This window comes from Pleurodeles waltl, unplaced genomic scaffold (genome assembly GCF_031143425.1).
Source record: "Pleurodeles waltl isolate 20211129_DDA unplaced genomic scaffold, aPleWal1.hap1.20221129 scaffold_343, whole genome shotgun sequence".
Taxonomy (NCBI): Eukaryota; Metazoa; Chordata; class Amphibia; order Caudata; family Salamandridae; genus Pleurodeles; species Pleurodeles waltl.
In genome coordinates this window covers 108,185-131,238 of record NW_027150049.1, presented here as the reverse complement: position 1 = coordinate 131,238, position 23,054 = coordinate 108,185, and the positions used below count along the sequence as shown (strand labels likewise).

The following is a 23,054-nucleotide window of genomic DNA, read 5'->3' as shown; positions in this document are numbered from 1 at the left end:
ATAGTGCTCGAGCCTACAGTTGGCAACCAAATGCAAAAAATCAGCACAGTGTGTGGGAAATCTGATAAAAGGACGATGATCTATTAGGTGTGGAAGAATGAAGTGAGTTGCAGACGCAAGTGTAATAGAGTCCAAAAGCAGAGCATTCCAGAAACAGGGAATAAAAAGAGGAAAGGTGCGTACAATTTGAGCTGTTTTAAAAGCATTCGGCAGCATTTTCCGGCATTTCCTGGCGCTGTAACAGGTGTCATTAACTCAACGATCCATTTATCGGCCACAGAAAGAATGGGTGAGCAGGGCCTGTGCAGAATAAACCCTCTTCAACATAGGAAAACATCCCAGCAGAGAGCACGTGATCCACTGTTGCGTCCTTAGCATTAAACAACACACCTCTGACCCTTTCACTTTCACTGGGATTGTGAGAAGGGGCGTTATTTTGCATCTTGTTTCAGAAAGGAGTCCATGATGACAGATCCGATTTTTCCGACAACTCCTACGTACTTTCAGTGGGACCCTGGTTTGCCAAAAGGAAAGGAAAGACTGGCCACCCTCTGCCTGCAAGGCATGGCGAATGTGTTGCAGATGGCAGAGTCTGAGTGACAGAGCCTCTCCAGTAAGTGAAAAAAGTGCAAGACGAGGTAAGTGATTGGCGTGCCTTCCCGTTTCTTTCTGGAGTTGTTAAGGTAGTGTAGAAGAGCTATTTCTCCTGGCCAGAGTGAATGGAGGTGTCGCCACCCAGTGGGATGAGGAAAAGAGAACTGCAGAGCAGCAACTATTGGTCCTTGGGAGGGGGGAATGAAGGCTGCTGTTGAGAAGCAGCGTCTCCCCTGGTGACTCCTCGGTGTCATGCCCTAAGGAGGGGTCCAAGGAGGCGCAGCACATGCTGTGTGAGGTGAGGGTTGTCCATTGCAATTGAGAGTGTGACAGGCGCCGTCTGCTGGTCGTGCTAGGTTTGGTGGGGGCTGCTGCAGCCTGTGAAGACGAGAGAAGCGGGAGTAGCGCCGAGCATGGTAAATGGAGGAGTACAAAATGTTGTTCCGTGTGGGTTGGGGCATTGTGCCTGGGGCAGTGTGGGAGTTCCCAGTGGGAGGGTGTTCCGCTGCAATTAAGAGCAGTAGGCTCCAGGCGGGTGGGCCGGGTGAGCAGAAGAGAGCTGAAAGTGCAGCTTTTCCTGCCTACGGCCATACCACCCTGAATGCGCCCGATCTCGTCCGATCTCGGAAGCTAAGCAGGGTCGGGCCTGGTTAGTACTTGGATGGGAGACCGCCTGGGAATACCAGGTGCTGTAGGCATTTTGCCTCTCGCACACACTAGGTGGCGCACGTCTAACCTCCATTACACAGCTTCCTCGCTAATTTCATTTTACACTTTTTATTTACTACACTCTTTTTTTACTCTCTTAAAAAAAGAAAGGAAAAAGAACAGCATTAACACGAAAATACACACTTTCCCAAGGAAAACGTACAATTATTATGCACTTTACACTCGGCCCAAAGTCAAGACAGCATTTGCTCCACGACGGACCAAGGCTCCCCTAGCTAAGGCTTTGCTTTCTTGCGGTAAGCATATGTGTCAGGTCTTCAGATCAGATCTCACTTCTTGGCATCTCATTTCCTGGCAGGTCATGGGTTGTGATGCCACTTCCTGTTTTTCCAGGTGCGATTTCACACGGCCTGATGTCATGTGCCGTGATGTCATGTGCCGTGATGTCACTTGCATAGTGTCTAACTTGGTTAGTCCCCCGACTTATTTTCTTTAAGACTTGTACCATGAATAATCCTTAGCCCCCAAGAAATAGTGCTCGAGCCTACAGTTGGCAACCAAATGCAAAAAATCAGCACAGCGTGTGGGAAATCTGATAAAAGGACGATGATCTATTAGGTGTGGAAGAATGAAGTGAGTTGCAGACGCAAGTGTAATAGAGTCCAAAAGCAGAGCATTCCAGAAACAGGGAATAAAAAGAGGAAAGGTGCGTACAATTTGAGCTGTTTTAAAAGCATTCGGCAGCATTTTCCGGCATTTCCTGGCGCTGTAACAGGTGTCATTAACTCAACGATCCATTTATCGACCACAGAAAGAATGGGTGAGCAGGGCCTGTGCAGAATAAACCCTCTTCAACATAGGAAAACATCCCAGCAGAGAGCACGTGATCCACTGTTGCGTCCTTAGCATTAAACAACACACCTCTGACCCTTTCACTTTCACTGGGATTGTGAGAAGGGGCGTTATTTTGCATCTTGTTTCAGAAAGGAGTCCATGATGACAGATCCGATTTTTCCGACAACTCCTACGTACTTTCAGTGGGACCCTGGTTTGCCAAAAGGAAAGGAAAGACTGGCCACCCTCTGCCTGCAAGGCATGGCGAATGTGTTGCAGATGGCAGAGTCTGAGTGACAGAGCCTCTCCAGTAAGTGAAAAAAGTGCAAGAAGAGGTAAGTGATTGGCGTGCCTTCCCGTTTCTTTCTGGAGTTGTTAAGGTAGTGTAGAAGAGCTATTTCTCCTGGCCAGAGTGAATGGAGGTGTCGCCACCCAGTGGGATGAGGAAAAGAGAACTGCAGAGCAGCAACTATTGGTCCTTGGGAGGGGGGAATGAAGGCTGCTGTTGAGAAGCAGCGTCTCCCCTGGTGACTCCTCGGTGTCATGCCCTAAGGAGGGGTCCAAGGAGGCGCAGCACATGCTGTGTGAGGTGAGGGTTGTCCATTGCAATTGAGAGTGTGACAGGCGCCGTCTGCTGGTCGTGCTAGGTTTGGTGGGGGCTGCTGCAGCCTGTGAAGACGAGAGAAGCGGGAGTAGCGCCGAGCATGGTAAATGGAGGAGTACAAAATGTTGTTCCGTGTGGGTTGGGGCATTGTGCCTGGGGCAGTGTGGGAGTTCCCAGTGGGAGGGTGTTCCGCTGCAATTAAGAGCAGTAGGCTCCAGGCGGGTGGGCCGGGTGAGCAGAAGAGAGCTGAAAGTGCAGCTTTTCCTGCCTACGGCCATACCACCCTGAATGCGCCCGATCTCGTCCGATCTCGGAAGCTAAGCAGGGTCGGGCCTGGTTAGTACTTGGATGGGAGACCGCCTGGGAATACCAGGTGCTGTAGGCATTTTGCCTCTCGCACACACTAGGTGGCGCACGTCTAACCTCCATTACACAGCTTCCTCGCTAATTTCATTTTACACTTTTTATTTACTACACTCTTTTTTTACTCTCTTAAAAAAAGAAAGGAAAAAGAACAGCATTAACACGAAAATACACACTTTCCCAAGGAAAACGTACAATTATTATGCACTTTACACTCGGCCCAAAGTCAAGACAGCATTTGCTCCACGACGGACCAAGGCTCCCCAAGCTAAGGCTTTGCTTTCTTGCGGTAAGCATATGTGTCAGGTCTTCAGATCAGATCTCACTTCTTGGCATCTCATTTCCTGGCAGGTCATGGGTTGTGATGCCACTTCCTGTTTTTCCAGGTGCGATTTCACACGGCCTGATGTCATGTGCCGTGATGTCATGTGCCGTGATGTCACTTGCATAGTGTCTAACTTGGTTAGTCCCCCGACTTATTTTCTTTAAGACTTGTACCATGAATAATCCTTAGCCCCCAAGAAATAGTGCTCGAGCCTACAGTTGGCAACCAAATGCAAAAAATCAGCACAGTGTGTGGGAAATCTGATAAAAGGACGATGATCTATTAGGTGTGGAAGAATGAAGTGAGTTGCAGACGCAAGTGTAATAGAGTCCAAAAGCAGAGCATTCCAGAAACAGGGAATAAAAAGAGGAAAGGTGCGTACAATTTGAGCTGTTTTAAAAGCATTCGGCAGCATTTTCCGGCATTTCCTGGCGCTGTAACAGGTGTCATTAACTCAACGATCCATTTATCGGCCACAGAAAGAATGGGTGAGCAGGGCCTGTGCAGAATAAACCCTCTTCAACATAGGAAAACATCCCAGCAGAGAGCACGTGATCCACTGTTGCGTCCTTAGCATTAAACAACACACCTCTGACCCTTTCACTTTCACTGGGATTGTGAGAAGGGGCGTTATTTTGCATCTTGTTTCAGAAAGGAGTCCATGATGACAGATCCGATTTTTCCGACAACTCCTACGTACTTTCAGTGGGACCCTGGTTTGCCAAAAGGAAAGGAAAGACTGGCCACCCTCTGCCTGCAAGGCATGGCGAATGTGTTGCAGATGGCAGAGTCTGAGTGACAGAGCCTCTCCAGTAAGTGAAAAAAGTGCAAGAAGAGGTAAGTGATTGGCGTGCCTTCCCGTTTCTTTCTGGAGTTGTTAAGGTAGTGTAGAAGAGCTATTTCTCCTGGCCAGAGTGAATGGAGGTGTCGCCACCCAGTGGGATGAGGAAAAGAGAACTGCAGAGCAGCAACTATTGGTCCTTGGGAGGGGGGAATGAAGGCTGCTGTTGAGAAGCAGCGTCTCCCCTGGTGACTCCTCGGTGTCATGCCCTAAGGAGGGGTCCAAGGAGGCGCAGCACATGCTGTGTGAGGTGAGGGTTGTCCATTGCAATTGAGAGTGTGACAGGCGCCGTCTGCTGGTCGTGCTAGGTTTGGTGGGGGCTGCTGCAGCCTGTGAAGACGAGAGAAGCGGGAGTAGCGCCGAGCATGGTAAATGGAGGAGTACAAAATGTTGTTCCGTGTGGGTTGGGGCATTGTGCCTGGGGCAGTGTGGGAGTTCCCAGTGGGAGGGTGTTCCGCTGCAATTAAGAGCAGTAGGCTCCAGGCGGGTGGGCCGGGTGAGCAGAAGAGAGCTGAAAGTGCAGCTTTTCCTGCCTACGGCCATACCACCCTGAATGCGCCCGATCTCGTCCGATCTCGGAAGCTAAGCAGGGTCGGGCCTGGTTAGTACTTGGATGGGAGACCGCCTGGGAATACCAGGTGCTGTAGGCATTTTGCCTCTCGCACACACTAGGTGGCGCACGTCTAACCTCCATTACACAGCTTCCTCGCTAATTTCATTTTACACTTTTTATTTACTACACTCTTTTTTTACTCTCTTAAAAAAAGAAAGGAAAAAGAACAGCATTAACACGAAAATACACACTTTCCCAAGGAAAACGTACAATTATTATGCACTTTACACTCGGCCCAAAGTCAAGACAGCATTTGCTCCACGACGGACCAAGGCTCCCCTAGCTAAGGCTTTGCTTTCTTGCGGTAAGCATATGTGTCAGGTCTTCAGATCAGATCTCACTTCTTGGCATCTCATTTCCTGGCAGGTCATGGGTTGTGATGCCACTTCCTGTTTTTCCAGGTGCGATTTCACACGGCCTGATGTCATGTGCCGTGATGTCATGTGCCGTGATGTCACTTGCATAGTGTCTAACTTGGTTAGTCCCCCGACTTATTTTCTTTAAGACTTGTACCATGAATAATCCTTAGCCCCCAAGAAATAGTGCTCGAGCCTACAGTTGGCAACCAAATGCAAAAAATCAGCACAGTGTGTGGGAAATCTGATAAAAGGACGATGATCTATTAGGTGTGGAAGAATGAAGTGAGTTGCAGACGCAAGTGTAATAGAGTCCAAAAGCAGAGCATTCCAGAAACAGGGAATAAAAAGAGGAAAGGTGCGTACAATTTGAGCTGTTTTAAAAGCATTCGGCAGCATTTTCCGGCATTTCCTGGCGCTGTAACAGGTGTCATTAACTCAACGATCCATTTATCGGCCACAGAAAGAATGGGTGAGCAGGGCCTGTGCAGAATAAACCCTCTTCAACATAGGAAAACATCCCAGCAGAGAGCACGTGATCCACTGTTGCGTCCTTAGCATTAAACAACACACCTCTGACCCTTTCACTTTCACTGGGATTGTGAGAAGGGGCGTTATTTTGCATCTTGTTTCAGAAAGGAGTCCATGATGACAGATCCGATTTTTCCGACAACTCCTACGTACTTTCAGTGGGACCCTGGTTTGCCAAAAGGAAAGGAAAGACTGGCCACCCTCTGCCTGCAAGGCATGGCGAATGTGTTGCAGATGGCAGAGTCTGAGTGACAGAGCCTCTCCAGTAAGTGAAAAAAGTGCAAGAAGAGGTAAGTGATTGGCGTGCCTTCCCGTTTCTTTCTGGAGTTGTTAAGGTAGTGTAGAAGAGCTATTTCTCCTGGCCAGAGTGAATGGAGGTGTCGCCACCCAGTGGGATGAGGAAAAGAGAACTGCAGAGCAGCAACTATTGGTCCTTGGGAGGGGGGAATGAAGGCTGCTGTTGAGAAGCAGCGTCTCCCCTGGTGACTCCTCGGTGTCATGCCCTAAGGAGGGGTCCAAGGAGGCGCAGCACATGCTGTGTGAGGTGAGGGTTGTCCATTGCAATTGAGAGTGTGACAGGCGCCGTCTGCTGGTCGTGCTAGGTTTGGTGGGGGCTGCTGCAGCCTGTGAAGACGAGAGAAGCGGGAGTAGCGCCGAGCATGGTAAATGGAGGAGTACAAAATGTTGTTCCGTGTGGGTTGGGGCATTGTGCCTGGGGCAGTGTGGGAGTTCCCAGTGGGAGGGTGTTCCGCTGCAATTAAGAGCAGTAGGCTCCAGGCGGGTGGGCCGGGTGAGCAGAAGAGAGCTGAAAGTGCAGCTTTTCCTGCCTACGGCCATACCACCCTGAATGCGCCCGATCTCGTCCGATCTCGGAAGCTAAGCAGGGTCGGGCCTGGTTAGTACTTGGATGGGAGACCGCCTGGGAATACCAGGTGCTGTAGGCATTTTGCCTCTCGCACACACTAGGTGGCGCACGTCTAACCTCCATTACACAGCTTCCTCGCTAATTTCATTTTACACTTTTTATTTACTACACTCTTTTTTTACTCTCTTAAAAAAAGAAAGGAAAAAGAACAGCATTAACACGAAAATACACACTTTCCCAAGGAAAACGTACAATTATTATGCACTTTACACTCGGCCCAAAGTCAAGACAGCATTTGCTCCACGACGGACCAAGGCTCCCCAAGCTAAGGCTTTGCTTTCTTGCGGTAAGCATATGTGTCAGGTCTTCAGATCAGATCTCACTTCTTGGCATCTCATTTCCTGGCAGGTCATGGGTTGTGATGCCACTTCCTGTTTTTCCAGGTGCGATTTCACACGGCCTGATGTCATGTGCCGTGATGTCATGTGCCGTGATGTCACTTGCATAGTGTCTAACTTGGTTAGTCCCCCGACTTATTTTCTTTAAGACTTGTACCATGAATAATTCTTAGCCCCCAAGAAATAGTGCTCGAGCCTACAGTTGGCAACCAAATGCAAAAAATCAGCACAGCGTGTGGGAAATCTGATAAAAGGACGATGATCTATTAGGTGTGGAAGAATGAAGTGAGTTGCAGACGCAAGTGTAATAGAGTCCAAAAGCAGAGCATTCCAGAAACAGGGAATAAAAAGAGGAAAGGTGCGTACAATTTGAGCTGTTTTAAAAGCATTCGGCAGCATTTTCCGGCATTTCCTGGCGCTGTAACAGGTGTCATTAACTCAACGATCCATTTATCGACCACAGAAAGAATGGGTGAGCAGGGCCTGTGCAGAATAAACCCTCTTCAACATAGGAAAACATCCCAGCAGAGAGCACGTGATCCACTGTTGCGTCCTTAGCATTAAACAACACACCTCTGACCCTTTCACTTTCACTGGGATTGTGAGAAGGGGCGTTATTTTGCATCTTGTTTCAGAAAGGAGTCCATGATGACAGATCCGATTTTTCCGACAACTCCTACGTACTTTCAGTGGGACCCTGGTTTGCCAAAAGGAAAGGAAAGACTGGCCACCCTCTGCCTGCAAGGCATGGCGAATGTGTTGCAGATGGCAGAGTCTGAGTGACAGAGCCTCTCCAGTAAGTGAAAAAAGTGCAAGAAGAGGTAAGTGATTGGCGTGCCTTCCCGTTTCTTTCTGGAGTTGTTAAGGTAGTGTAGAAGAGCTATTTCTCCTGGCCAGAGTGAATGGAGGTGTCGCCACCCAGTGGGATGAGGAAAAGAGAACTGCAGAGCAGCAACTATTGGTCCTTGGGAGGGGGGAATGAAGGCTGCTGTTGAGAAGCAGCGTCTCCCCTGGTGACTCCTCGGTGTCATGCCCTAAGGAGGGGTCCAAGGAGGCGCAGCACATGCTGTGTGAGGTGAGGGTTGTCCATTGCAATTGAGAGTGTGACAGGCGCCGTCTGCTGGTCGTGCTAGGTTTGGTGGGGGCTGCTGCAGCCTGTGAAGACGAGAGAAGCGGGAGTAGCGCCGAGCATGGTAAATGGAGGAGTACAAAATGTTGTTCCGTGTGGGTTGGGGCATTGTGCCTGGGGCAGTGTGGGAGTTCCCAGTGGGAGGGTGTTCCGCTGCAATTAAGAGCAGTAGGCTCCAGGCGGGTGGGCCGGGTGAGCAGAAGAGAGCTGAAAGTGCAGCTTTTCCTGCCTACGGCCATACCACCCTGAATGCGCCCGATCTCGTCCGATCTCGGAAGCTAAGCAGGGTCGGGCCTGGTTAGTACTTGGATGGGAGACCGCCTGGGAATACCAGGTGCTGTAGGCATTTTGCCTCTCGCACACACTAGGTGGCGCACGTCTAACCTCCATTACACAGCTTCCTCGCTAATTTCATTTTACACTTTTTATTTACTACACTCTTTTTTTACTCTCTTAAAAAAAGAAAGGAAAAAGAACAGCATTAACACGAAAATACACACTTTCCCAAGGAAAACGTACAATTATTATGCACTTTACACTCGGCCCAAAGTCAAGACAGCATTTGCTCCACGACGGACCAAGGCTCCCCTAGCTAAGGCTTTGCTTTCTTGCGGTAAGCATATGTGTCAGGTCTTCAGATCAGATCTCACTTCTTGGCATCTCATTTCCTGGCAGGTCATGGGTTGTGATGCCACTTCCTGTTTTTCCAGGTGCGATTTCACACGGCCTGATGTCATGTGCCGTGATGTCATGTGCCGTGATGTCACTTGCATAGTGTCTAACTTGGTTAGTCCCCCGACTTATTTTCTTTAAGACTTGTACCATGAATAATCCTTAGCCCCCAAGAAATAGTGCTCGAGCCTACAGTTGGCAACCAAATGCAAAAAATCAGCACAGCGTGTGGGAAATCTGATAAAAGGACGATGATCTATTAGGTGTGGAAGAATGAAGTGAGTTGCAGACGCAAGTGTAATAGAGTCCAAAAGCAGAGCATTCCAGAAACAGGGAATAAAAAGAGGAAAGTACAATTTGAGCTGTTTTAAAAGCATTCGGCAGCATTTTCCGGCATTTCCTGGCGCTGTAACAGGTGTCATTAACTCAACGATCCATTTATCGACCACAGAAAGAATGGGTGAGCAGGGCCTGTGCAGAATAAACCCTCTTCCACATAGGAAAACATCCCAGCAGAGAGCACGTGATCCACTGTTGCGTCCTTAGCATTAAACAACACACCTCTGACCCTTTCACTTTCACTGGGATTGTGAGAAGGGGCGTTATTTTGCATCTTGTTTCAGAAAGGAGTCCATGATGACAGATCCGATTTTTCCGACAACTCCTACGTACTTTCAGTGGGACCCTGGTTTGCCAAAAGGAAAGGAAAGACTGGCCACCCTCTGCCTGCAAGGCATGGCGAATGTGTTGCAGATGGCAGAGTCTGAGTGACAGAGCCTCTCCAGTAAGTGAAAAAAGTGCAAGAAGAGGTAAGTGATTGGCGTGCCTTCCCGTTTCTTTCAAGAGTTGTTAAGGTAGTGTAGAAGAGCTATTTCTCCTGGCCAGAGTGAATGGAGGTGTCGCCACCCAGTGGGATGAGGAAAAGAGAACTGCATAGCAGCAACTATTGGTCCTTGGGAGGGGGGAATGAAGGCTGCTGTTGAGAAGCAGCGTCTCCCCTGGTGACTCCTCGGTGTCATGCCCTAAGGAGGGGTCCAAGGAGGCGCAGCACATGCTGTGTGAGGTGAGGGTTGTCCATTGCAATTGAGAGTGTGACAGGCGCCGTCTGCTGGTCGTGCTAGGTTTGGTGGGGGCTGCTGCAGCCTGTGAAGACGAGAGAAGCGGGAGTAGCGCCGAGCATGGTAAATGGAGGAGTACAAAATGTTGTTCCGTGTGGGTTGGGGCATTGTGCCTGGGGCAGTGTGGGAGTTCCCAGTGGGAGGGTGTTCCGCTGCAATTAAGAGCAGTAGGCTCCAGGCGGGTGGGCCGGGTGAGCAGAAGAGAGCTGAAAGTGCAGCGTTTCCTGCCTACGGCCATACCACCCTGAATGCGCCCGATCTCGTCCGATCTCGGAAGCTAAGCAGGGTCGGGCCTGGTTAGTACTTGGATGGGAGACCGCCTGGGAATACCAGGTGCTGTAGGCATTTTGCCTCTCGCACACACTAGGTGGCGCACGTCTAACCTCCATTACACAGCTTCCTCGCTAATTTCATTTTACACTTTTTATTTACTACACTCTTTTTTTACTCTCTTAAAAAAAGAAAGGAAAAAGAACAGCATTAACACGAAAATACACACTTTCCCAAGGAAAACGTACAATTATTATGCACTTTACACTCGGCCCAAAGTCAAGACAGCATTTGCTCCACGACGGACCAAGGCTCCCCAAGCTAAGGCTTTGCTTTCTTGCGGTAAGCATATGTGTCAGGTCTTCAGATCAGATCTCACTTCTTGGCATCTCATTTCCTGGCAGGTCATGGGTTGTGATGCCACTTCCTGTTTTTCCAGGTGCGATTTCACACGGCCTGATGTCATGTGCCGTGATGTCATGTGCCGTGATGTCACTTGCATAGTGTCTAACTTGGTTAGTCCCCCGACTTATTTTCTTTAAGACTTGTACCATGAATAATCCTTAGCCCCCAAGAAATAGTGCTCGAGCCTACAGTTGGCAACCAAATGCAAAAAATCAGCACAGTGTGTGGGAAATCTGATAAAAGGACGATGATCTATTAGGTGTGGAAGAATGAAGTGAGTTGCAGACGCAAGTGTAATAGAGTCCAAAAGCAGAGCATTCCAGAAACAGGGAATAAAAAGAGGAAAGGTGCGTACAATTTGAGCTGTTTTAAAAGCATTCGGCAGCATTTTCCGGCATTTCCTGGCGCTGTAACAGGTGTCATTAACTCAACGATCCATTTATCGGCCACAGAAAGAATGGGTGAGCAGGGCCTGTGCAGAATAAACCCTCTTCCACATAGGAAAACATCCCAGCAGAGAGCACGTGATCCACTGTTGCGTCCTTAGCATTAAACAACACACCTCTGACCCTTTCACTTTCACTGGGATTGTGAGAAGGGGCGTTATTTTGCATCTTGTTTCAGAAAGGAGTCCATGATGACAGATCCGATTTTTCCGACAACTCCTACGTACTTTCAGTGGGACCCTGGTTTGCCAAAAGGAAAGGAAAGACTGGCCACCCTCTGCCTGCAAGGCATGGCGAATGTGTTGCAGATGGCAGAGTCTGAGTGACAGAGCCTCTCCAGTAAGTGAAAAAAGTGCAAGAAGAGGTAAGTGATTGGCGTGCCTTCCCGTTTCTTTCTGGAGTTGTTAAGGTAGTGTAGAAGAGCTATTTCTCCTGGCCAGAGTGAATGGAGGTGTCGCCACCCAGTGGGATGAGGAAAAGAGAACTGCAGAGCAGCAACTATTGGTCCTTGGGAGGGGGGAATGAAGGCTGCTGTTGAGAAGCAGCGTCTCCCCTGGTGACTCCTCGGTGTCATGCCCTAAGGAGGGGTCCAAGGAGGCGCAGCACATGCTGTGTGAGGTGAGGGTTGTCCATTGCAATTGAGAGTGTGACAGGCGCCGTCTGCTGGTCGTGCTAGGTTTGGTGGGGGCTGCTGCAGCCTGTGAAGACGAGAGAAGCGGGAGTAGCGCCGAGCATGGTAAATGGAGGAGTACAAAATGTTGTTCCGTGTGGGTTGGGGCATTGTGCCTGGGGCAGTGTGGGAGTTCCCAGTGGGAGGGTGTTCCGCTGCAATTAAGAGCAGTAGGCTCCAGGCGGGTGGGCCGGGTGAGCAGAAGAGAGCTGAAAGTGCAGCTTTTCCTGCCTACGGCCATACCACCCTGAATGCGCCCGATCTCGTCCGATCTCGGAAGCTAAGCAGGGTCGGGCCTGGTTAGTACTTGGATGGGAGACCGCCTGGGAATACCAGGTGCTGTAGGCATTTTGCCTCTCGCACATACTAGGTGGCGCACGTCTAACCTCCATTACACAGCTTCCTCGCTAATTTCATTTTACACTTTTTATTTACTACACTCTTTTTTTACTCTCTTAAAAAAAGAAAGGAAAAAGAACAGCATTAACACGAAAATACACACTTTCCCAAGGAAAACGTACAATTATTATGCACTTTACACTCGGCCCAAAGTCAAGACAGCATTTGCTCCACGACGGACCAAGGCTCCCCAAGCTAAGGCTTTGCTTTCTTGCGGTAAGCATATGTGTCAGGTCTTCAGATCAGATCTCACTTCTTGGCATCTCATTTCCTGGCAGGTCATGGGTTGTGATGCCACTTCCTGTTTTTCCAGGTGCGATTTCACACGGCCTGATGTCATGTGCCGTGATGTCATGTGCCGTGATGTCACTTGCATAGTGTCTAACTTGGTTAGTCCCCCGACTTATTTTCTTTAAGACTTGTACCATGAATAATTCTTAGCCCCCAAGAAATAGTGCTCGAGCCTACAGTTGGCAACCAAATGCAAAAAATCAGCACAGCGTGTGGGAAATCTGATAAAAGGACGATGATCTATTAGGTGTGGAAGAATGAAGTGAGTTGCAGACGCAAGTGTAATAGAGTCCAAAAGCAGAGCATTCCAGAAACAGGGAATAAAAAGAGGAAAGGTGCGTACAATTTGAGCTGTTTTAAAAGCATTCGGCAGCATTTTCCGGCATTTCCTGGCGCTGTAACAGGTGTCATTAACTCAACGATCCATTTATCGACCACAGAAAGAATGGGTGAGCAGGGCCTGTGCAGAATAAACCCTCTTCAACATAGGAAAACATCCCAGCAGAGAGCACGTGATCCACTGTTGCGTCCTTAGCATTAAACAACACACCTCTGACCCTTTCACTTTCACTGGGATTGTGAGAAGGGGCGTTATTTTGCATCTTGTTTCAGAAAGGAGTCCATGATGACAGATCCGATTTTTCCGACAACTCCTACGTACTTTCAGTGGGACCCTGGTTTGCCAAAAGGAAAGGAAAGACTGGCCACCCTCTGCCTGCAAGGCATGGCGAATGTGTTGCAGATGGCAGAGTCTGAGTGACAGAGCCTCTCCAGTAAGTGAAAAAAGTGCAAGAAGAGGTAAGTGATTGGCGTGCCTTCCCGTTTCTTTCTGGAGTTGTTAAGGTAGTGTAGAAGAGCTATTTCTCCTGGCCAGAGTGAATGGAGGTGTCGCCACCCAGTGGGATGAGGAAAAGAGAACTGCAGAGCAGCAACTATTGGTCCTTGGGAGGGGGGAATGAAGGCTGCTGTTGAGAAGCAGCGTCTCCCCTGGTGACTCCTCGGTGTCATGCCCTAAGGAGGGGTCCAAGGAGGCGCAGCACATGCTGTGTGAGGTGAGGGTTGTCCATTGCAATTGAGAGTGTGACAGGCGCCGTCTGCTGGTCGTGCTAGGTTTGGTGGGGGCTGCTGCAGCCTGTGAAGACGAGAGAAGCGGGAGTAGCGCCGAGCATGGTAAATGGAGGAGTACAAAATGTTGTTCCGTGTGGGTTGGGGCATTGTGCCTGGGGCAGTGTGGGAGTTCCCAGTGGGAGGGTGTTCCGCTGCAATTAAGAGCAGTAGGCTCCAGGCGGGTGGGCCGGGTGAGCAGAAGAGAGCTGAAAGTGCAGCTTTTCCTGCCTACGGCCATACCACCCTGAATGCGCCCGATCTCGTCCGATCTCGGAAGCTAAGCAGGGTCGGGCCTGGTTAGTACTTGGATGGGAGACCGCCTGGGAATACCAGGTGCTGTAGGCATTTTGCCTCTCGCACACACTAGGTGGCGCACGTCTAACCTCCATTACACAGCTTCCTCGCTAATTTCATTTTACACTTTTTATTTACTACACTCTTTTTTTACTCTCTTAAAAAAAGAAAGGAAAAAGAACAGCATTAACACGAAAATACACACTTTCCCAAGGAAAACGTACAATTATTATGCACTTTACACTCGGCCCAAAGTCAAGACAGCATTTGCTCCACGACGGACCAAGGCTCCCCTAGCTAAGGCTTTGCTTTCTTGCGGTAAGCATATGTGTCAGGTCTTCAGATCAGATCTCACTTCTTGGCATCTCATTTCCTGGCAGGTCATGGGTTGTGATGCCACTTCCTGTTTTTCCAGGTGCGATTTCACACGGCCTGATGTCATGTGCCGTGATGTCATGTGCCGTGATGTCACTTGCATAGTGTCTAACTTGGTTAGTCCCCCGACTTATTTTCTTTAAGACTTGTACCATGAATAATCCTTAGCCCCCAAGAAATAGTGCTCGAGCCTACAGTTGGCAACCAAATGCAAAAAATCAGCACAGCGTGTGGGAAATCTGATAAAAGGACGATGATCTATTAGGTGTGGAAGAATGAAGTGAGTTGCAGACGCAAGTGTAATAGAGTCCAAAAGCAGAGCATTCCAGAAACAGGGAATAAAAAGAGGAAAGTACAATTTGAGCTGTTTTAAAAGCATTCGGCAGCATTTTCCGGCATTTCCTGGCGCTGTAACAGGTGTCATTAACTCAACGATCCATTTATCGACCACAGAAAGAATGGGTGAGCAGGGCCTGTGCAGAATAAACCCTCTTCCACATAGGAAAACATCCCAGCAGAGAGCACGTGATCCACTGTTGCGTCCTTAGCATTAAACAACACACCTCTGACCCTTTCACTTTCACTGGGATTGTGAGAAGGGGCGTTATTTTGCATCTTGTTTCAGAAAGGAGTCCATGATGACAGATCCGATTTTTCCGACAACTCCTACGTACTTTCAGTGGGACCCTGGTTTGCCAAAAGGAAAGGAAAGACTGGCCACCCTCTGCCTGCAAGGCATGGCGAATGTGTTGCAGATGGCAGAGTCTGAGTGACAGAGCCTCTCCAGTAAGTGAAAAAAGTGCAAGAAGAGGTAAGTGATTGGCGTGCCTTCCCGTTTCTTTCAAGAGTTGTTAAGGTAGTGTAGAAGAGCTATTTCTCCTGGCCAGAGTGAATGGAGGTGTCGCCACCCAGTGGGATGAGGAAAAGAGAACTGCATAGCAGCAACTATTGGTCCTTGGGAGGGGGGAATGAAGGCTGCTGTTGAGAAGCAGCGTCTCCCCTGGTGACTCCTCGGTGTCATGCCCTAAGGAGGGGTCCAAGGAGGCGCAGCACATGCTGTGTGAGGTGAGGGTTGTCCATTGCAATTGAGAGTGTGACAGGCGCCGTCTGCTGGTCGTGCTAGGTTTGGTGGGGGCTGCTGCAGCCTGTGAAGACGAGAGAAGCGGGAGTAGCGCCGAGCATGGTAAATGGAGGAGTACAAAATGTTGTTCCGTGTGGGTTGGGGCATTGTGCCTGGGGCAGTGTGGGAGTTCCCAGTGGGAGGGTGTTCCGCTGCAATTAAGAGCAGTAGGCTCCAGGCGGGTGGGCCGGGTGAGCAGAAGAGAGCTGAAAGTGCAGCGTTTCCTGCCTACGGCCATACCACCCTGAATGCGCCCGATCTCGTCCGATCTCGGAAGCTAAGCAGGGTCGGGCCTGGTTAGTACTTGGATGGGAGACCGCCTGGGAATACCAGGTGCTGTAGGCATTTTGCCTCTCGCACACACTAGGTGGCGCACGTCTAACCTCCATTACACAGCTTCCTCGCTAATTTCATTTTACACTTTTTATTTACTACACTCTTTTTTTACTCTCTTAAAAAAAGAAAGGAAAAAGAACAGCATTAACACGAAAATACACACTTTCCCAAGGAAAACGTACAATTATTATGCACTTTACACTCGGCCCAAAGTCAAGACAGCATTTGCTCCACGACGGACCAAGGCTCCCCAAGCTAAGGCTTTGCTTTCTTGCGGTAAGCATATGTGTCAGGTCTTCAGATCAGATCTCACTTCTTGGCATCTCATTTCCTGGCAGGTCATGGGTTGTGATGCCACTTCCTGTTTTTCCAGGTGCGATTTCACACGGCCTGATGTCATGTGCCGTGATGTCATGTGCCGTGATGTCACTTGCATAGTGTCTAACTTGGTTAGTCCCCCGACTTATTTTCTTTAAGACTTGTACCATGAATAATCCTTAGCCCCCAAGAAATAGTGCTCGAGCCTACAGTTGGCAACCAAATGCAAAAAATCAGCACAGTGTGTGGGAAATCTGATAAAAGGACGATGATCTATTAGGTGTGGAAGAATGAAGTGAGTTGCAGACGCAAGTGTAATAGAGTCCAAAAGCAGAGCATTCCAGAAACAGGGAATAAAAAGAGGAAAGGTGCGTACAATTTGAGCTGTTTTAAAAGCATTCGGCAGCATTTTCCGGCATTTCCTGGCGCTGTAACAGGTGTCATTAACTCAACGATCCATTTATCGGCCACAGAAAGAATGGGTGAGCAGGGCCTGTGCAGAATAAACCCTCTTCCACATAGGAAAACATCCCAGCAGAGAGCACGTGATCCACTGTTGCGTCCTTAGCATTAAACAACACACCTCTGACCCTTTCACTTTCACTGGGATTGTGAGAAGGGGCGTTATTTTGCATCTTGTTTCAGAAAGGAGTCCATGATGACAGATCCGATTTTTCCGACAACTCCTACGTACTTTCAGTGGGACCCTGGTTTGCCAAAAGGAAAGGAAAGACTGGCCACCCTCTGCCTGCAAGGCATGGCGAATGTGTTGCAGATGGCAGAGTCTGAGTGACAGAGCCTCTCCAGTAAGTGAAAAAAGTGCAAGAAGAGGTAAGTGATTGGCGTGCCTTCCCGTTTCTTTCTGGAGTTGTTAAGGTAGTGTAGAAGAGCTATTTCTCCTGGCCAGAGTGAATGGAGGTGTCGCCACCCAGTGGGATGAGGAAAAGAGAACTGCAGAGCAGCAACTATTGGTCCTTGGGAGGGGGGAATGAAGGCTGCTGTTGAGAAGCAGCGTCTCCCCTGGTGACTCCTCGGTGTCATGCCCTAAGGAGGGGTCCAAGGAGGCGCAGCACATGCTGTGTGAGGTGAGGGTTGTCCATTGCAATTGAGAGTGTGACAGGCGCCGTCTGCTGGTCGTGCTAGGTTTGGTGGGGGCTGCTGCAGCCTGTGAAGACGAGAGAAGCGGGAGTAGCGCCGAGCATGGTAAATGGAGGAGTACAAAATGTTGTTCCGTGTGGGTTGGGGCATTGTGCCTGGGGCAGTGTGGGAGTTCCCAGTGGGAGGGTGTTCCGCTGCAATTAAGAGCAGTAGGCTCCAGGCGGGTGGGCCGGGTGAGCAGAAGAGAGCTGAAAGTGCAGCTTTTCCTGCCTACGGCCATACCACCCTGAATGCGCCCGATCTCGTCCGATCTCGGAAGCTAAGCAGGGTCGGGCCTGGTTAGTACTTGGATGGGAGACCGCCTGGGAATACCAGGTGCTGTAGGCATTTTGCCTCTCGCACACACTAGGTGGCGCACGTCTAACCTCCATTACACAGCTTCCTCGCTAATTTCATTTTACACTTTTTATTTACTACACTCTTTTTTTACTCTCTTAAAAAAAGAAAGGAAAAAGAACAGCATTAACACGAAAATACACACTTTCCCAAGGAAAACGTACAATTATTATGCACTTTACACTCGGCCCAAAGTCAAGACAGCATTTGCTCCACGACGGACCAAGGCTCCCCAAGCTAAGGCTTTGCTTTCTTGCGGTAAGCATATGTGTCAGGTCTTCAGATCAGATCTCACTTCTTGGCATCTCATTTCCTGGCAGGTCATGGGTTGTGATGCCACTTCCTGTTTTTCCAGGTGCGATTTCACACGGCCTGATGTCATGTGCCGTGATGTCATGTGCCGTGATGTCACTTGCATAGTGTCTAACTTGGTTAGTCCCCCGACTTATTTTCTTTAAGACTTGTACCATGAATAATCCTTAGCCCCCAAGAAATAGTGCTCGAGCCTACAGTTGGCAACCAAATGCAAAAAATCAGCACAGTGTGTGGGAAATCTGATAAAAGGACGATGATCTATTAGGTGTGGAAGAATGAAGTGAGTTGCAGACGCAAGTGTAATAGAGTCCAAAAGCAGAGCATTCCAGAAACAGGGAATAAAAAGAGGAAAGGTGCGTACAATTTGAGCTGTTTTAAAAGCATTCGGCAGCATTTTCCGGCATTTCCTGGCGCTGTAACAGGTGTCATTAACTCAACGATCCATTTATCGGCCACAGAAAGAATGGGTGAGCAGGGCCTGTGCAGAATAAACCCTCTTCAACATAGGAAAACATCCCAGCAGAGAGCACGTGATCCACTGTTGCGTCCTTAGCATTAAACAACACACCTCTGACCCTTTCACTTTCACTGGGATTGTGAGAAGGGGCGTTATTTTGCATCTTGTTTCAGAAAGGAGTCCATGATGACAGATCCGATTTTTCCGACAACTCCTACGTACTTTCAGTGGGACCCTGGTTTGCCAAAAGGAAAGGAAAGACTGGCCACCCTCTGCCTGCAAGGCATGGCGAATGTGTTGCAGATGGCAGAGTCTGAGTGACAGAGCCTCTCCAGTAAGTGAAAAAAGTGCAAGAAGAGGTAAGTGATTGGCGTGCCTTCCCGTTTCTTTCTGGAGTTGTTAAGGTAGTGTAGAAGAGCTATTTCTCCTGGCCAGAGTGAATGGAGGTGTCGCCACCCAGTGGGATGAGGAAAAGAGAACTGCAGAGCAGCAACTATTGGTCCTTGGGAGGGGGGAATGAAGGCTGCTGTTGAGAAGCAGCGTCTCCCCTGGTGACTCCTCGGTGTCATGCCCTAAGGAGGGGTCCAAGGAGGCGCAGCACATGCTGTGTGAGGTGAGGGTTGTCCATTGCAATTGAGAGTGTGACAGGCGCCGTCTGCTGGTCGTGCTAGGTTTGGTGGGGGCTGCTGCAGCCTGTGAAGACGAGAGAAGCGGGAGTAGCGCCGAGCATGGTAAATGGAGGAGTACAAAATGTTGTTCCGTGTGGGTTGGGGCATTGTGCCTGGGGCAGTGTGGGAGTTCCCAGTGGGAGGGTGTTCCGCTGCAATTAAGAGCAGTAGGCTCCAGGCGGGTGGGCCGGGTGAGCAGAAGAGAGCTGAAAGTGCAGCTTTTCCTGCCTACGGCCATACCACCCTGAATGCGCCCGATCTCGTCCGATCTCGGAAGCTAAGCAGGGTCGGGCCTGGTTAGTACTTGGATGGGAGACCGCCTGGGAATACCAGGTGCTGTAGGCATTTTGCCTCTCGCACACACTAGGTGGCGCACGTCTAACCTCCATTACACAGCTTCCTCGCTAATTTCATTTTACACTTTTTATTTACTACACTCTTTTTTTACTCTCTTAAAAAAAGAAAGGAAAAAGAACAGCATTAACACGAAAATACACACTTTCCCAAGGAAAACGTACAATTATTATGCACTTTACACTCGGCCCAAAGTCAAGACAGCATTTGCTCCACGACGGACCAAGGCTCCCCTAGCTAAGGCTTTGCTTTCTTGCGGTAAGCATATGTGTCAGGTCTTCAGATCAGATCTCACTTCTCTGCATCTCATTTCCTGGCAGGTCATGGGTTGTGATGCCACTTCCTGTTTTTCCAGGTGCGATTTCACACGGCCTGATGTCATGTGCCGTGATGTCATGTGCCGTGATGTCACTTGCATAGTGTCTAACTTGGTTAGTCCCCCGACTTATTTTCTTTAAGACTTGTACCATGAATAATCCTTAGCCCCCAAGAAATAGTGCTCGAGCCTACAGTTGGCAACCAAATGCAAAAAATCAGCACAGCGTGTGGGAAATCTGATAAAAGGACGATGATCTATTAGGTGTGGAAGAATGAAGTGAGTTGCAGACGCAAGTGTAATAGAGTCCAAAAGCAGAGCATTCCAGAAACAGGGAATAAAAAGAGGAAAGGTGCGTACAATTTGAGCTGTTTTAAAAGCATTCGGCAGCATTTTCCGGCATTTCCTGGCGCTGTAACAGGTGTCATTAACTCAACGATCCATTTATCGACCACAGAAAGAATGGGTGAGCAGGGCCTGTGCAGAATAAACCCTCTTCCACATAGGAAAACATCCCAGCAGAGAGCACGTGATCCACTGTTGCGTCCTTAGCATTAAACAACACACCTCTGACCCTTTCACTTTCACTGGGATTGTGAGAAGGGGCGTTATTTTGCATCTTGTTTCAGAAAGGAGTCCATGATGACAGATCCGATTTTTCCGACAACTCCTACGTACTTTCAGTGGGACCCTGGTTTGCCAAAAGGAAAGGAAAGACTGGCCACCCTCTGCCTGCAAGGCATGGCGAATGTGTTGCAGATGGCAGAGTCTGAGTGACAGAGCCTCTCCAGTAAGTGAAAAAAGTGCAAGAAGAGGTAAGTGATTGGCGTGCCTTCCCGTTTCTTTCAAGAGTTGTTAAGGTAGTGTAGAAGAGCTATTTCTCCTGGCCAGAGTGAATGGAGGTGTCGCCACCCAGTGGGATGAGGAAAAGAGAACTGCATAGCAGCAACTATTGGTCCTTGGGAGGGGGGAATGAAGGCTGCTGTTGAGAAGCAGCGTCTCCCCTGGTGACTCCTCGGTGTCATGCCCTAAGGAGGGGTCCAAGGAGGCGCAGCACATGCTGTGTGAGGTGAGGGTTGTCCATTGCAATTGAGAGTGTGACAGGCGCCGTCTGCTGGTCGTGCTAGGTTTGGTGGGGGCTGCTGCAGCCTGTGAAGACGAGAGAAGCGGGAGTAGCGCCGAGCATGGTAAATGGAGGAGTACAAAATGTTGTTCCGTGTGGGTTGGGGCATTGTGCCTGGGGCAGTGTGGGAGTTCCCAGTGGGAGGGTGTTCCGCTGCAATTAAGAGCAGTAGGCTCCAGGCGGGTGGGCCGGGTGAGCAGAAGAGAGCTGAAAGTGCAGCGTTTCCTGCCTACGGCCATACCACCCTGAATGCGCCCGATCTCGTCCGATCTCGGAAGCTAAGCAGGGTCGGGCCTGGTTAGTACTTGGATGGGAGACCGCCTGGGAATACCAGGTGCTGTAGGCATTTTGCCTCTCGCACACACTAGGTGGCGCACGTCTAACCTCCATTACACAGCTTCCTCGCTAATTTCATTTTACACTTTTTATTTACTACACTCTTTTTTTACTCTCTTAAAAAAAGAAAGGAAAAAGAACAGCATTAACACGAAAATACACACTTTCCCAAGGAAAACGTACAATTATTATGCACTTTACACTCGGCCCAAAGTCAAGACAGCATTTGCTCCACGACGGACCAAGGCTCCCCAAGCTAAGGCTTTGCTTTCTTGCGGTAAGCATATGTGTCAGGTCTTCAGATCAGATCTCACTTCTTGGCATCTCATTTCCTGGCAGGTCATGGGTTGTGATGCCACTTCCTGTTTTTCCAGGTGCGATTTCACACGGCCTGATGTCATGTGCCGTGATGTCATGTGCCGTGATGTCACTTGCATAGTGTCTAACTTGGTTAGTCCCCCGACTTATTTTCTTTAAGACTTGTACCATGAATAATCCTTAGCCCCCAAGAAATAGTGCTCGAGCCTACAGTTGGCAACCAAATGCAAAAAATCAGCACAGTGTGTGGGAAATCTGATAAAAGGACGATGATCTATTAGGTGTGGAAGAATGAAGTGAGTTGCAGACGCAAGTGTAATAGAGTCCAAAAGCAGAGCATTCCAGAAACAGGGAATAAAAAGAGGAAAGGTGCGTACAATTTGAGCTGTTTTAAAAGCATTCGGCAGCATTTTCCGGCATTTCCTGGCGCTGTAACAGGTGTCATTAACTCAACGATCCATTTATCGGCCACAGAAAGAATGGGTGAGCAGGGCCTGTGCAGAATAAACCCTCTTCAACATAGGAAAACATCCCAGCAGAGAGCACGTGATCCACTGTTGCGTCCTTAGCATTAAACAACACACCTCTGACCCTTTCACTTTCACTGGGATTGTGAGAAGGGGCGTTATTTTGCATCTTGTTTCAGAAAGGAGTCCATGATGACAGATCCGATTTTTCCGACAACTCCTACGTACTTTCAGTGGGACCCTGGTTTGCCAAAAGGAAAGGAAAGACTGGCCACCCTCTGCCTGCAAGGCATGGCGAATGTGTTGCAGATGGCAGAGTCTGAGTGACAGAGCCTCTCCAGTAAGTGAAAAAAGTGCAAGAAGAGGTAAGTGATTGGCGTGCCTTCCCGTTTCTTTCTGGAGTTGTTAAGGTAGTGTAGAAGAGCTATTTCTCCTGGCCAGAGTGAATGGAGGTGTCGCCACCCAGTGGGATGAGGAAAAGAGAACTGCAGAGCAGCAACTATTGGTCCTTGGGAGGGGGGAATGAAGGCTGCTGTTGAGAAGCAGCGTCTCCCCTGGTGACTCCTCGGTGTCATGCCCTAAGGAGGGGTCCAAGGAGGCGCAGCACATGCTGTGTGAGGTGAGGGTTGTCCATTGCAATTGAGAGTGTGACAGGCGCCGTCTGCTGGTCGTGCTAGGTTTGGTGGGGGCTGCTGCAGCCTGTGAAGACGAGAGAAGCGGGAGTAGCGCCGAGCATGGTAAATGGAGGAGTACAAAATGTTGTTCCGTGTGGGTTGGGGCATTGTGCCTGGGGCAGTGTGGGAGTTCCCAGTGGGAGGGTGTTCCGCTGCAATTAAGAGCAGTAGGCTCCAGGCGGGTGGGCCGGGTGAGCAGAAGAGAGCTGAAAGTGCAGCGTTTCCTGCCTACGGCCATACCACCCTGAATGCGCCCGATCTCGTCCGATCTCGGAAGCTAAGCAGGGTCGGGCCTGGTTAGTACTTGGATGGGAGACCGCCTGGGAATACCAGGTGCTGTAGGCATTTTGCCTCTCGCACACACTAGGTGGCGCACGTCTAACCTCCATTACACAGCTTCCTCGCTAATTTCATTTTACACTTTTTATTTACTACACTCTTTTTTTACTCTCTTAAAAAAAGAAAGGAAAAAGAACAGCATTAACACGAAAATACACACTTTCCCAAGGAAAACGTACAATTATTATGCACTTTACACTCGGCCCAAAGTCAAGACAGCATTTGCTCCACGACGGACCAAGGCTCCCCA

The 23,054-nt window shown here is 49.4% G+C and overlaps 13 non-coding genes across 13 annotated transcripts; all 13 read left to right on the top strand.

The window, feature by feature from the left end:
* The first annotated feature begins 1,173 nt into the window (after window positions 1–1,173).
* Window positions 1,174–1,292, top strand: LOC138275965 (5S ribosomal RNA). The gene has a single exon (XR_011200513.1). It is a non-coding gene; the product is annotated as a 5S ribosomal RNA (ribosomal RNA).
* A 1,675-nt stretch (window positions 1,293–2,967) lies between these two features.
* On the top strand, window positions 2,968–3,086 carry LOC138275964 (5S ribosomal RNA). Its single transcript, XR_011200512.1, has one exon. It is a non-coding gene; the product is annotated as a 5S ribosomal RNA (ribosomal RNA).
* Window positions 3,087–4,761: 1,675 nt separating this feature from the next.
* LOC138275963 (5S ribosomal RNA) lies at window positions 4,762–4,880 on the top strand. The gene has a single exon (XR_011200511.1). It is a non-coding gene; the product is annotated as a 5S ribosomal RNA (ribosomal RNA).
* A 1,675-nt stretch (window positions 4,881–6,555) lies between these two features.
* Window positions 6,556–6,674, top strand: LOC138275962 (5S ribosomal RNA). Its single transcript, XR_011200510.1, has one exon. It is a non-coding gene; the product is annotated as a 5S ribosomal RNA (ribosomal RNA).
* Window positions 6,675–8,349: 1,675 nt separating this feature from the next.
* On the top strand, window positions 8,350–8,468 carry LOC138275960 (5S ribosomal RNA). The gene has a single exon (XR_011200508.1). It is a non-coding gene; the product is annotated as a 5S ribosomal RNA (ribosomal RNA).
* A 1,670-nt stretch (window positions 8,469–10,138) lies between these two features.
* Window positions 10,139–10,257, top strand: LOC138275959 (5S ribosomal RNA). Its single transcript, XR_011200507.1, has one exon. It is a non-coding gene; the product is annotated as a 5S ribosomal RNA (ribosomal RNA).
* A 1,675-nt stretch (window positions 10,258–11,932) lies between these two features.
* LOC138275958 (5S ribosomal RNA) lies at window positions 11,933–12,051 on the top strand. Its single transcript, XR_011200506.1, has one exon. It is a non-coding gene; the product is annotated as a 5S ribosomal RNA (ribosomal RNA).
* Window positions 12,052–13,726: 1,675 nt separating this feature from the next.
* Window positions 13,727–13,845, top strand: LOC138275957 (5S ribosomal RNA). The gene has a single exon (XR_011200505.1). It is a non-coding gene; the product is annotated as a 5S ribosomal RNA (ribosomal RNA).
* A 1,670-nt stretch (window positions 13,846–15,515) lies between these two features.
* LOC138275956 (5S ribosomal RNA) lies at window positions 15,516–15,634 on the top strand. The gene has a single exon (XR_011200504.1). It is a non-coding gene; the product is annotated as a 5S ribosomal RNA (ribosomal RNA).
* Window positions 15,635–17,309: 1,675 nt separating this feature from the next.
* On the top strand, window positions 17,310–17,428 carry LOC138276027 (5S ribosomal RNA). Its single transcript, XR_011200573.1, has one exon. It is a non-coding gene; the product is annotated as a 5S ribosomal RNA (ribosomal RNA).
* Window positions 17,429–19,103: 1,675 nt separating this feature from the next.
* Window positions 19,104–19,222, top strand: LOC138276026 (5S ribosomal RNA). Its single transcript, XR_011200572.1, has one exon. It is a non-coding gene; the product is annotated as a 5S ribosomal RNA (ribosomal RNA).
* A 1,675-nt stretch (window positions 19,223–20,897) lies between these two features.
* Window positions 20,898–21,016, top strand: LOC138276025 (5S ribosomal RNA). The gene has a single exon (XR_011200571.1). It is a non-coding gene; the product is annotated as a 5S ribosomal RNA (ribosomal RNA).
* Window positions 21,017–22,691: 1,675 nt separating this feature from the next.
* Window positions 22,692–22,810, top strand: LOC138276024 (5S ribosomal RNA). Its single transcript, XR_011200570.1, has one exon. It is a non-coding gene; the product is annotated as a 5S ribosomal RNA (ribosomal RNA).
* The last annotated feature ends 244 nt before the right edge of the window (window positions 22,811–23,054 follow it).